Genomic DNA, 15,324 nt, shown 5'->3' on the forward strand with positions numbered 1-15,324 from the left:
GCGTGCATTGTCAAGTGTGTATAACAAGCTAATTTTCGATCTAACGGTTGAAAAATATTAGCTTGAATCTAAATCAGGTTTTCATCTAACGGTGAATATTGAATGCTTTGTTATTAAGCTAACATTTATTGCAAACCCTGATTTGAAAGACAATATAAAGGAGGCATCTAGTATTGTGCAAAACTAATCTCCACACCTTACGTGTGATACTAGTTTGTATGCTAGAGTATATTCTCCTTTAACCTTTGGTTTTCTTCTTCTAAAACCAGGTTAACGACTTAAAGACTTCATTGGGATTGTGAAGCTAGACCGATACTACTTTTATCGTAGTTGTGTGATCTGATCTTGCATCTTCTATCGTACGAGTACAATCAGATTGATTGGCTTGAGATTGATATCTCCGATAGGCAAGATATAAAAAGTAATCACAAACATCTTCGTCTCATTGTTTGTGATTCCGCAACATCTTGTTTCGCCACCATACGATTAATTGTTGTGAGGTGATTGATAACTCTAGGATGTTCTTAGGGAATATAAGACCGGATTATCAATTGGTTCCTGTTCACCTTGATTATTATCAAAAGACGGAACAAAACCTTTAGGGTTTATCTGTGGGAGACAGATTGATCCTTTGATAGACTTGTTTGTGGGAGACATATTTGTTTATTGTCAAATCCTGCGATTTTGGGTCGTAGCAACTCTTAGTTGTGGGTGAGATCAGCTAAGGGAATCAAGTGCGCAGTATCCTGCTGGGATTAGAGGCGTAGGGAGTACAACTGTACCTTGCATCAGTGGGAAACTGATTGGGGTTCAACTACAGTCCAGTCCGAAGTTAGCTTGGAGTAAGCTAGTGTCTGTAGCGGCTTATTACAATGTGTATTCAATCTGGACTAGGTCCCGGGGTTTTTCTGCATTTGCGGTTTCCTCGTTAACAAAATTTCTGGTGTTTGTGTTATTTCAATTTCCGCATTATATTATTTTATCTTTATAATTGAAATAATACAGGTTGTGCGTTAGATCATCAATTAGAATATCCAACCTTTGGTTATTGATTTAAATTGATTGATCCTTGGATATTGGTCTTTGGTACCATCCAAGTTATTCCTTGTGTTTGATTAAAGACTCGCTGATTTCTATTAGCTCGAGTGAATCAAAACAAGAGAGAGATATTAACTCCTTGAGATACTTTTACCTAGATTGAGTCTGACTGTCTAGTTGATTCTCTAGAAAGTATTTCGGAATTAGTCCATACATATTGCTAAGCGAAATATTGGGTGGTGTTGTTAGACCCCCGCCTTTTCACATCACTTGGTCGATTGCTCCCCATGAAAGAGAGATGTCCGGTGATCGTCGTGCTGGTTTGTTAGTTTGCTGGAAATAGATCTACATCATCCAACTAGGCTGGAAAAGTTGGATGGACGAGATGAATTGTGGCAGTTATATATTGCCATTGATGTAACTTAGGGTTTAAAAACCGTGTGGCCCACCCCTATTTGGGCGAGCGTTTCGAAGACTCGAGCCCTAGTTTGAATAGGTCGGCGGACATGTAGAAAGGTGGGTCGACGGTGATCACATTAACATCTTCGAGATCGCCTGAATCTAAATCTATGACGCTCGTTTAGGCTGGCGAAGATGGACACTTGTGATCGATTTGCGGCAGTAGTGTGTTGCCGCAAACGTATTTTTAGATTTTTTCAAAGCAGCGCGTTTAATCTTCTTTGGGCAAACGATTTGATATGCTCTAGTTTTGCCATGGAGAGGTCGATTGACCAAGGGAGGAGTTGGGCCGCCAATGTGCATGTTGGCGCCTCTTTGATCATTCCAGGGAAGATCTCGGTCGTCCAACAAGGCTGGAAAAGTCGGACGAACACGATCGATTTGCGACAGTTGTAAACTGCCGCAACCCAAATTTAGGGTTTTGAATACAGCGTGCATGTTCAAGTTTAAGTGAGCGATTGAGCATTCTACAGGCTTGCCATAGGTAATTCGATCGTCCAAGGGAAAGTGGGACGCCAATGATCATGCCGATACTTCTTTAATTATTCGTAGGAAAATCTAAGACGTCCAACTAGGCTGGCGAAGTTGGGCGGATATGATGGCTTTTGAGACCGTTTTTTACGGTCTTAGCTCGTTCGAGCTTTGTTTTTACGCAGCGCAAACGCCCACGTTTGGGTCGGCGTTTGAAGTGCTTATACATGGGAAACATGGGATTCGATCAACTAGAGAACTAGTGGGCCCGCCGGTGATTGCTACGACGTCTTTTTGATCGCCCAAAGCTCAATCTAAGACGTCCAACTTGGCTGACCAACTTGGATGGACGTGATGACTTTGAGACCGTCATGGTCGGTCTAGCTCGTTTGAGCTTCTAAATAGCGCGAACACCCACGTTTAGGTCGATGTTTGAAGTGCTTGTGAATGATCAAAAGACTACTCGATCGACTAGGGCACTAGTGGGCCCGTCGGTGGTCGCTATAGTGATTGCCTAGTTCGGCTGGGAGTAGTCTAAGTTTATTAAATCACACGGACAAATCGTGTGGCTGTGATTATTTTTTGAGACTGATGTGAACAGTCCAGATTTTTCTTAAGGAATTTAAACGCGTTCGATCTCGCAACTTTTAATTAAAATGTGTGTGAACGCGCTGTTCTCTTTGTCAGAGGGTGGTGTAGCCTATGTGAGTGTTTTCATGCGGGTCTCAATATTGACACTTCGGGAGATTCATGTTACTCTTTTGCGAGTGAACATTTAATCGTCATGTCATGCCAATATTGAGAGTTTGCTGGGAACATAGCATAGGAAAACACTAGGCAGGCCATGCATTAGTGAATAATGCTGGTGCAAGATAAAAAATATAGAATATTTGGGATTGTTGCTACATGCACCATTCTGAGTAAATTTTATACACATAAATATATTGAATTTCTCAATACATATATGAGCGAAGAGGCTTAGGCACTCAACACTTTTAAATGGCTCCATTTCATTAGTGAATAATGCAACTAGGAGCTTAAATACTCGTTAGGCTCTATATTAGTGAACAATTCATCTAGGAGCTTGAGTTTCAATACAATATGAAGAGCAGCATAGGCACTCATCAGATTTTGATATATTCATCAAATTCCTTGCGGAATATGGACATATCAAGGTTTATTACTTCCGATGTCGGGTCAGGTAGATAAACTTTACAATTTTCGCCATAAACTAAAAACCACCATCAACATCTACCATGTTTGTTGGATACGACTTGATTGATTACTTGGGATTTTGATCTTTGGAATCACCCAAGTACTCTCACCCGGAAATCAGGTTCACGGACTTGTGTCTGTAAACGTCCTGATTTGAGAGTTAATGATATAACTCTAGATATTCTTTATTGATTGAGTTTCATTAAGTTGAACCCTTAAAATTGAATATTGAGTTTGTCCATAAAGATTCCCTAAGAAAAATTTTGTGGTGTATTTTGGGTACCTCAACGTTTTCAGATAATAACAGGACTTAAGTCTTCACAAAAGTCTAATTTCCTTCGCTTATAAAATATCGATAGCTTAAAAACTACCCAAAACATATTATTATGAAGTCATTTTATAAGAGAAATTATTAATCATTAAAATCTTAATTAAAGAGTAAGATTTTTATAAGAAAATTAAGAGCCAAAATTTACATAAGTAGTTTCCTCCTCAAACCTAGAAAATAATTTAGTTGCTCATAAAATAATTTAGTTGCTCATAAAAAGAAAACTGGAAGAAAATTGATTAAACATTATATTCAAAAAGTTTTAAATTTGCTTACAAAAGTTTACAATTGCAGAAGATATTCAGCGACCAACACAGTTCAATTACTAAAAATATATTGCAACTGAGTAAATAAAAGATTGTCTTTTTCTGTGGTTGATTAGACCACGGTTTCTGCTGTTCTATACAATACAATGTTCTTTGTGTCCCTCCTCAACAGCAGCAGTAAACTTTCTCTGCAACTCTCAATTTCTTCGATGTTATCTCTTTGTTCTCTTTCAAACTCTCAGTGTAGCTTCTCTAGACCCCAACAACCCCTTATATACATCACAGGCTCAAGAAATCTTGGTAATAAATCCACATAATATCGCAATAATTTGTGTACATTTTCTTCCATGTTTCGGGAATTATTTCCCTTTTCCTTCTCTGCACGCGTTTAATTGCAGCTTGCACACTCCAGCACTCTGGAAACTTGTTGTAGATTGAGTTAAACTCTGTAAAGACAGATGCCAATCTTCCAAAATCAAAAATCCCGAGAATATTTCTTTTCCTGTTTCGATGAGAATCAATGTTATTCTTTTTGTTTTTACATGAATAAATCCCTTTATCTTACCTGTTTAATCGTAAGCATTCAGTACCAATCCAATCCAACGAGAAAGTACGAGAAAATCACGCCCAATATTTTTTTCCAAAAATCATGCAGGTGCAAACTCATTTTTCCCACCAACAGATATTTCAAACGGGGAAGAAAGGGTGCCCCTATCCGGTCCTGGGGTTCCCTTAGCAATGAGGATGCCCCGAGTAATTGAAGGTGCCTTCAGCAATTTTTGGACCTATTTTTATAAAAATATTTGTTTCCAAAAAATACCTACACACACATAAAACACCATAATAAGTACAACATCAAGCACTAACAATACAGAAAATTAAGAACAATTCAGACACAAAAATGTATCCATCAAAGGTGTGTCTGTAATAGGTTGATACAAAAATATTGCGGTGTACTCGGTACACTCGTCCTTTCACTAATTATCGAGGCATCCTTATATTTTTTCCATAACTCTGATAAATATCTGTGAAAAAGCGGGGGTCTAACAACCATACCCAATATTTCGCTTAGCAATCTGTATGGACTAACTTTACTTCCAAGAGAATCAACTAGACAGTCCGACTCAATCTTAAGAAAAGTATATCAAAGAGTTATATCTTTATTTCTTAATTCAATCCGCGATCAAACAAATAGGAATTTGCGAGCCCGATTGAATATAATAAATAACTTGGACGGTATCAAAAACCAATATCCAAGTGTCAATCAATTTAATCAACAACCAAAGGTTGGATTCACAATTGATTGAACTTATGCACAACCTGTGATATTTCAATTTTTGAAACAAATATAATGCGGAAAAAAAATAACACAGACATCACAAGTTTTGTTAACGAGGAAACCGCAAATGAAGAAAAACCCCGGGACCTAGTCCAAATTTGAACACCATATTGTATTAAGCCGCTACAGACACTAGCTTATTCCAAGTTAACTTCGGACTGGAATGTAGTTGATCCCTAACCAACGTCACACTGATCAAGGTACAGTCGCGTTCCTTACACCTCTAGAACCACGCCGGATTTTGCGCACTTGATTCCCTTAGCTGATCTCACCCACAACTAAGAGTTTCCACGACCCAAAGTTGAAGACTTGGTAAACCAATTTATCTCACACAGAAAAGTCTACAGAATATATAAATCTATCTCCCACAGATAAACCTATGAGTTTTGTTCTGTTTTTGATAAATCAAGGTGAACAAGAACCAATTGATATACCGGACTTATATTCCCGAAGAACAACATAGAAATATCAATCACCTCACAATAATCTTAATCGTATGGTAGCGAAACAAGATATTGTGGAATCACAAACGATGAGATGAAGATGTTTGTGACTACTTTTTATCTTGCCTGTTGGAGATTAAATCTCGAGCAAATCTCAAAGAAGATAGTACTCAATCACGATAGAAAAAAACAAGATTAGACACGCAATTACAAAGAAAATAGTTGGGTCTGGCTTCACAATCCCAATAAAGTCTTCAAGTCATTAACCTACAAGGTTTCGTGAAAAACCTAAGGTTAAAGGAGAATCGACTATAGTCGCAACTAGTATCACACAGGAGGTGTGGGGATTAGGTTTCCCAGTTGCTAGAGTTATCCTTTATATAGTCTTCAAATTAGGGTTTGCAATCAATGTTACCTTGGTAACAACGCATTCAATATTCACCGCTAGATGAAAACCTGATTAGACTCAAGCTAATATCTTTCAACCGTAAGATCGAACTTAGCTTATTACACACAATTGAAAAGTGATTTCATTTAGATATGAGTAACCATACCAAAACATGTACCTTTGTTGGCTCAACTATAGTTAACCGAAGTTAGCCGTATGAACACTTTCATATCAACCTCATTCATCTTAACCATACTAGTTCAAATGACTCAAATGAAACTAGTTCTAGAGTTGTTCAATTGTTTATATTCTCATAGAAGTATACAAGACACAATTGAAGCAAAATCGATTTTGATTCACTCGAATCAAGTCATGAACATTATAGCCACGGTTTGCAAAAGTTTGCATTTCTTATTATATAAATGTATTAGTTCATGAACAAATCGATTTTAGAACTTAACTTACTCAGGTATGCATACAGGTACACATACCTAAGTACCCGGACTAAGTTTGGGTTTTCCATTATGCGAACGGGTACGCATACCTTCCAAAATCAGCAGAAATTCTCGGACCTGAACTTCACGCCAGTACGCGTACCGGTATGCGTACAAGGTTCCCGGACTTTCATTAAACCAACCAGTACGCATACGGGTATGCATACTATGGTTCCCAGACTTGGAATACATAATGCAAGTACGCATACTATTCTTATATCCAATTGTTCTAAATTCTCATTTCAATTATAAAAACATTCATGGAAGATGACAATAGTTGTCTCACACAAACTATTAACTTCAAAGCAATTTTCAAGTGATTGAATGATCAATACGAAACATTCCGAGTCTACATCAAATGATTGTCTCACAAAAATCATGTAAGATGCTACAAGGCGATTTTCACATGATCATCTTTTGACTTTCGTCAAGAATATAAGATGAACTTGGTTAAAGCGAAAGCTTACCAACACATATTTCGAGAAATATGTAAGCGAGTTAAACTCAACTCGAAATATCAAATGTGCATAATTGAAGTCTATATAGCTATACGAATTTTGTCTCAAACAGGAGATAGAGTAGATATACTTTTGAGTGATAGATGAGTTTAATTCTCCACATACCTTTTGTTGATAAAGTTCCACAAGCTCCCCTTAGTAGTTTTTCATCTTCAACCGATGAACGCCGTGAAGTATAATTCTCAACTACATTTTCTATCCTAATCCGAGACTTAGTTGTAAGTAGACTAGAAATCAAGACTTATAATTTTGGCAACTAAACTTGACAAACAAGCTTGAGATAGCAACGCTTGCGAGTTCGACCTAGCAGTGCTCTAACAATTTGTAAGATAAATTTATTCATAAATTTTCATAGGCTTGTGAATTATTGTTTCGTCTTGAGTGTTCTTGAAAACCATTATGGGTTAGAAGGTCACGGTCTTACTTGGAATTTATGAACTATTTGGATTCTAAGCAACCTTAGCTTGAATGCTACCCACATCCCTGAAAATCTACAAAAAGAGACTCTTGCAGATGGATTTCTTAATCCCCGGCACTGCAAATCTAGAGTCGTCTTTTATAACCTAGGTTTCCTCTGGTGAAACCGTATTAGGTTACGGCTTGAAAGTATTCACTTGAGCGTGTTTAAGAACCCAGATGACCCAGCCTAGTTTTGGTTATGCCTATAAACACGGTTATTTTGTGTTTGTGTTATACATATTCTAATCATGGATGAGGATACCGAAATCTCATGTAATTTTCGAACACCAAAAAAGCATGATCATGGTATCTCCAATACACTCGTTCTGCCCTTTTCCTACCTAGAAATAGTGCAACAAATTCCATTAATAAACCCAGGAAGGGTTTATAAGTACAATCTCTTCTAGTTACTGCTTCAGGCTTCATATTTCTTTCCCCATAGAAATCTCAGGTACCAACAAAATAGAAACACTATTATGATTGCTAGATGATAGACATTTATATATCTGAATTGTCCTCAATTTTATATTATTAGTGCTCAGTTTTGTACCTATTATGGTGTTTTATCTGTGTAGGTATTTTTGGAAAAGAAATATTTTTGTAGAAATCAGCTCAAATAATTACTAAAGGCACCCACAAATGTGTGAAGGCACTCCAACTTTGGATAAGGGTACCCCGGAAATATGTTAACGATACCCGGAGGAGTTGACCCATGAGTTTTTGCTATTTACAGCCCAAAATTACTTTCTATACCCCATAAATTTCTATTCGCACCCACCCCCATTTGCTAAAGGGACACCAGAAACGGTTAAGGGGCGGTCATCTTCAACCTTTTGAATTTGGATTTTTGGCGGGAAATCTGGTTTTTAAAGAAATAGAATTAGGGTTTGAGAATTAGAGGTATTTGAGTTAGACTAAATCGCTGAAAATTTTTGGGTTTGCTCTACTAGGCTAAACAGGGATGGTACTGGTCTTGGATTCGTGTAAAATTGGCTGGAATATCTTGATTTATCAAAACATCTTTTGGCGGGAAAATCTTGTTTGAAAATTTGTCACATGCGTATTTTATATCGTATTTTTGAAGGGTTTTAACGGAATTTAATCAATTGAATTTGCACCAGTTTGTTACATCAAAACAGTGATGATAAGTGTGTTGGAATCGGAAAAATAGGGATGTTCACATGATTTTGAAGTAAAAACAAGAAAGGATATATACGATGGAGATATTCTCGAGATTTCGGGTTATATTTGGAAGGATTGCATGTGTCTGCAAGAGTCTGACTCTGTCTAAATATGTTTAGCTTGCTTGGGAAGAGTTTGACACAAACAAAAGCGTGAAAGAGGAAAAAAAGCAAGATTATTCCCGTGTTTTGTAAATTAAGGAAAGAAGATCAAGCGGAGTTATTATGGAGATTTGATGCCTGTGCGAGGTATAAATAGGGTGTTGGGGTCACAAGGAAGTTACACGGAGAGTCTGGGAGAAAATAGAGAGCTATAGGAAAAGAGAAATCACGAGTTGCGGACAAAGTTATCTGCTGCTACAACTCAAGAACACGAAGAACAAAGGTAAGCTCAAGTCAGTCACAGAAAAAGTCATTTTTACAATGACAAAAGCTTTATATTGTTGTATGATCAGTAGCGAGAGACATCATGCAACTGTGCTTCGTTAGTAGTTGAACAACTCAATTCAGTCGCTAAAGTCCTTTAGCGATTGCAGAATCATTGTAAGCAATTTTACTCTTTTTGAATACAATGAATAATCAAAATTTCTCCATTTTTCGATTCATGAGTAGCTAAACACTTTTTCTAGGGTTTTGGAATAAGCTATTTTTCTATGAGTAATTCTTAGTAATTATGACATATTTACTATATTTTTTGCCTTTAATTGCTTAAATTTTTTTCTCTTCTTTACATACTTCATAATAATTGTTTTGGGTAGTTTTTAAGCTACCGATCTTTTATAAGCAAAGGTAATTAGGCTTTAGATTAACGACGAGAGTCATTAAAAGAAACGTTCTATCCTCCAAGGAATGAGATCGGGTTCAAAATTTCCTTGAGTAAATTAGGAGTATCGTGTCAAAGTTAATATTATTGAGTTTACGACCATAAGAAGTACTGGAATCCAAAACCCTAGATTCGTCTCTCCTCGGTAAACATAAATCAAATTTAGTTTTTCATTAGTATTTTCTTTAATTATCTTAAACCAAATCTTGAAAGAAAGTCCGAGAATCGAATTCTTTCTTACCACAGTAAAAACTACATCATCAGTGATACAAATTTTCATCATAGATTTGATTAATCTTTTTTGTTTTTGTTTAAGGAGGTTCTTCATCTTCCATTATCCCATCAGGTACTCTATCTCTCTCCCTCTGTTGAAAACCATTATCAATTCAAATTTTTGTTTTTTTTTTTCCATGAAAATTGCAATGTGTTTGTTGTTTTTTATGATTTAATTGATAAGAATGGTACAGTTGTTAGTCTTACGGCGTCAGAAATTGTTTGAAAATTTGAAATTACGATCAGAACCATAGTTATTTGATAAAATTCCTCAATGGGATTTTTTTATTTTTTTTTAGTTTAGAAAAACAATATGTTCCTATGAGTTATGAAACATACCTAACATAAATGAAGGTTTTCAGTATGGCAGATGAGTTCATCAAGGTATACTGAAGTGAAGATTGATCAACGGGACAGGTTAGTATCTTTTAGATCACTATTTGCAGATATGGAGAATAAAAATGGTGAATAATAGTTTACGACATATATAAGGTTCAACTGATGCATGTCTTGTGCATAGAGACAACAACTTTTGGCTTTTTAAGAATAGTAAAAACTAGGTTAGAAGAACCTCCAAATGTAATTGCTAGTATCTTAGCAGCTGAAAGCAAGAACTAGGTTGTTTGTTTTAGGCTTTTCCTTTGCTCTTTAGTCAGTCAGTTGTACTTTTTTTTTATCCTTTCAATAAAATTTTCCCTTTTTTTGCACAAAAAAAGAAAAGAAAAAGAACAAGAAAAGAATAGTAAAAAAACTAAAATGAGTTACTTATGTATGGGTTTCATCATCAATTATGATTAATTAGTTTGAACATACTCTCATGGCTTTTTGATTGAGATTACACTAACTTGGATTGTGCTCCGCCTTGTATATATCGGCTGTTGAGGAGTTGGGGAGTCTGTATTGTGTGAACGCCGTATCATCTAGTTTTTTACTATTAGTTTTTATCGAATTCTTGTTTAGATAATTCTATTTTAAGATATCTTTATTTTTTATCGAATTCTTGTTTTGATATTTCTATTTAAATTTTTTGTTATTGTTTTAATATTTTTATTTCAAGAAATTTTTATTTTAAAATGTTTGACGTTGATTTATATATTACATATTTAAACTTGGGAGTTTGAAACAAATATCATCTATATTAACTTACTACTGGATAGCGTGTCAAACAAACACAATTTAAATTAACTCATGATAAGTTGAATTTCAGATAGACGTCACTAAAACTGACCAATTTCAAGGTTATCATAAATTAAATTAAGAAACCAATCCTAAGAATGTTATCCCATTTACGAGTTCCCAAACAGACTCTTAGAGGTTCGTGAAACCGGGTCAAACTATCGTTTACCTAATAGTTATTGTGTCCGGATCTTCTTCTACTGATTATTGTAGTTCACGAATTATAGAACAGGAGCATGATAGATAGAAGTCACAAATTTCTCTTCACATCAAACTTTTTGATTCTACAAGATAGATATCTAAATTCTTCATTTAATTGTTTGGATTGTTCTTGTGAGGTGGTACTGAACTAGGCTTCTCTCTGATAAGAGTGTAAATGTTCCGAATCCGTGAGGTTTGCTAGACTTGTTCACTGCAAACATATTTCAAACCTTGATTGAAACATATCTAAAGGGAAATCAATAAGATTTTTGTTTGAGGCAGATAATTATCAAAAGTTTTCACTTAGGTTGAAGTAACTCTTGGTTGTAACATAACTCAATAAATAGAATGAAGTGCCTATAACCACGTTGGGTTCAGAGATGTAAGAAGTTACCGTTGAAGCTGAGTTCCTCTGAGGGTGAATTTGGTCTCAACTACATTCCAATCCGAAGTCTGACAGTATGTTGGTGTCTGCACCGGTTTAATGCAATACGGTGTTCAAACTGGACTAGGTCAAGGGATTTTTTGGCATCTGCGGTTTTCCACATTAACAAAATTCTGGTGCCTTGTGTTATTTCCTTATCCGTATTATATTGTTTATAATATCACCAGTAGTACGTAATCAATCTAGATAGTCTTGGAGACATGAGATCCTACAAGACTTGCTTATGTTGAATTCATATCTTGAAATATTGATTACAAGTCTCATACTTGTTGGGTTTCGGATCTTGTACAATTTGTTTACGTACTAGATCGATCTTGGAGATTTTTGAGACCGTCTAAGAACTCTTTTGCACAATAAGGTATGAGGACCTTTAGTCTCTACATATTGATTGTGAATGCGAAAGATATAAACTTTATATAAAATCTTATACAAGGATCTTTTTATGTTGACCTACTTGTGATTATATTACGTTTTGTCCATACAAGTTGTCAAATGAAAAAGTTGGTGGCGTACTTGGTACCCTCTCCTTTTCAAAAGGACTGAGTTGTACCCTTCGCGTAGCTCGATCGAATCTAAGTGTTGATATGTCAAGCTCGTAGCGTAGATGTTGATGGTGGTTTTTAGCTTAGGGCGAAAACCGTAAAAGTATGTCTACCTGACCCGGCATCAGAAATATATCTGTACTCCCCAGGGAATTTGAAGAATATATCAGAATATGATGAGTGCATATGTCTCTCTTCATATTATATTGAAAATCAAGCTCCTAGATGAATTGTTCACTAGTATAGAGCCTAATGAGTATTTAAGCTTCTAGATGCATTACTCACTAATGCTGGAGCCTGTTGAGTATTCTTCTTGTGCTATGTTCCCCGGCTGAACCCTTAATATTGATATGGCATGACATTTTGTGTTCACTCGCAGCAGAGTAGCACGAATTTCCAAGTATCAAGGTTAAGGTCCTTGCATAAAAGTACTCAATCGGAAAGCATAATGCTTTCTGGGAATAACTTAAAGAACTCTTTGTCAACACATAAAATTCAGTCAATTTTGTGATAATTCACAAGATTCAAATATTACCATGACTAATTTGCAAAAATTAGGGTTTTGCGCCCTGCGCGGTATATTAGACCTCGTTGGTCGAAATTAAGCTTAGATGAACTAAACAATTAATCCGCCATAGATTAGTAGGTGCAAAATCCTACCCAAAATCATAAAGAAGCCCCGGAATAGGAGTAACAACAAAGGGAGGTGTGGCCATGCCTTAGGCCATCCGGAGCCATTTGCAATTGTCCACGCCCCATGTTGCCCGACCGACCCTATTTCCTGTCGACCAATCAGGTCGCCTTAAACCCGCCACATGCTGGCTGGGACCATACTTTCCGGACCTATTTCCCATCGACCAATCAGGTCGCTTTAAATCCACCACACGCACACCAGAAGTGTGGCCACGCCCATGCTTGCCCGGCCTCTCTTATATTAACCAATCAGGTTGCTCCAAACTTGCCAGAGTGTTAAAAGAGGCAAACTGCGCCAAATGGTCACAAATCCATTGGCTTTCCAAAAACCGCGCCAACATGCCAAACGTGCCATGTTGCGCCAATAAGCTGAATGGCATGCAAACATGCCACCCATCCACGCCAAACGTGCCACTTTGTGGCAACATGCTAACGTGCCGTAAATAGCGCGCCTGCGTGCTAACCTACCTCTTGTTCGTGGCCAACGCCATGATGTGCTTAAATTAGGGTTTTCTAGTTAGAAGCACGACTCTGCTTTAGGCTTATTAACCAAAACCCTAATTTCCAGCTGTGGCTCAAATTATGCCACTATTGGGCCCCATAACATGTCGTGAGTCATGCGGGACCCAGGAAACCCTAAGAATGTCGCCATATCATGGCCATTCATATCAACCATTGCTCTTGTGACTGTTTCCACATTAGGGCCTTACTAAAGTTCCTTTGGCGTGACTATGGCACCGTTTGCACAAAAAAACGTCACCATGCCGCGGCCGATGTCCAGCATGTTGGTTGTACATATTCAAGGCCATCTACTCAACTGGCCTAATGCATCATTTGATGCAAGATTGGCTCTTGGACAATGTAGCCTCCAACTAATGCCATATTGGCCTTATCCAATATGCATACGCGCCTTACTTGGCACCAGATATTGGTACTGGGACAAATGCATATCATGCAACGAAAGCTTTGGATGAAGCTTCATCTCAAGCAATGGCGCATCTTTTAGCATGCGCCATGTTAAAACACGGGGTGTTACACTCTTCATCCCTTCAAAGGATTTTGTCCCCGAAATTCAAAACCAAAACTATTGTGGACAATCTCTTCGGTTTGGATTTCCTGAGAAAAAGTTCCATACCAGATGCTCAGAAATCACGGGTTTCTTCAAGTTGTCATGAACAACAATTTAGACCTTTGAGCATATGTCCCATATCACCTGCCCAGGCCAAAAGTGACCACAACAATACCAAGAATAGTAATTGGTCAGTGCCAAGAGGATATCTCGACCAGGTATTCTAGGTGGCATCCATACTACCACCCAGGATCCCTAAGGTTCACAAGTTGAAAGGTATCATCAAAATGACAAAATTTTAGCACAATACTGGGTGGAACAGTTTCCAGTTGCCCACCGTCCCTAACGGTCATCCAGGTTGTCACTCGTAAGTGGGATGCTAGTCGGTCCTGACAACGCACACCGTTGGACAGTTTCCAACGTGTGGGGATGATCAGTCTCATTGTCTACCCACCGTCCCAAACGGTCTTCCGGATATCCACTCGTAAGTGGGGTGCCACTTAGGCCAAGAAAACTCACAGCACTCATCCAATCTCAACTCGAATTGCAAAGTAACTGGCAGTTCCAGTCACAAATTCTTTCCGCACAAAAGTTGGCCTACTCTCCAACTTCAAATTTCCATTAAGGAAAATACTCGCCTATGAGGCCATTTTGCACAAGTACCTAGAGTTTTCTCGGAACTCCCTCTGATACCAACTGTGACGGGCCAGAAAATTACGCCTTTGGCGTGTTTCCCCGCAGGTCGTGATCTCCCCTGTGCGCCATGATGAAGCTACGATCCGAGCCACAAATCTAGGAAAATGCACGTTCAATTGCCCTTGCAAGCATGCTCGTGGAGCATGATTCAGCTAACCTAGCTTCCACACCGTTCCAAAACTTACCCTTTGTCCGCTAAAGGGTTTAAGGCCATAAGGCCAATGTTGATGCATATTGCGTGCATCACTGGCTTTGCCTCAACGTAGGGAATTCATCACTGAATTTCCTATCTAGCTGACCAACCGTCATATCTTCGAGTCTTGTCCAGCCATAAGCCTTGGACTTTGGCGTAGGCCGCACCAAGCCCTTCCCATTCCCTACGTTACCTCACTTACCAACTCTTTATGACTTGATAGGAAGTATGAACATCCACTTTCTGGCATGCAACTAGCCTCATCAAGTCTGGCCACAATCATCTCTTGCGTCGAGCTACCGAGCTTAGATGATATGAGGGGCCAACGTGCTGGACCGGCATTGCTATAACTCATTTCGGATGCCTACTACCCTTCCCTACTCTAAAGGGATCAAGCACAGACCGTAGTTCATCCTCGAAGGGACAGAAACTTAAGCCAACTCATTTGCATGGCCGTGGCCAAGCAATAATGGAAATGACCTAGTCCGTATAGGTCGTTCCGTCAAAATGCATCCAAGTGATGCATGTTTGGTCCGAAATATGTCATAACGATGATTAAGCATCAAATGCCCTCTTCGCAAGGCTACGCAACTATAAATGAACCTTAGGCATCA

Source organism: Papaver somniferum, chromosome 3 (genome assembly GCF_003573695.1).
Source record: "Papaver somniferum cultivar HN1 chromosome 3, ASM357369v1, whole genome shotgun sequence".
Classification (NCBI taxonomy): domain Eukaryota; kingdom Viridiplantae; phylum Streptophyta; class Magnoliopsida; order Ranunculales; family Papaveraceae; genus Papaver; species Papaver somniferum.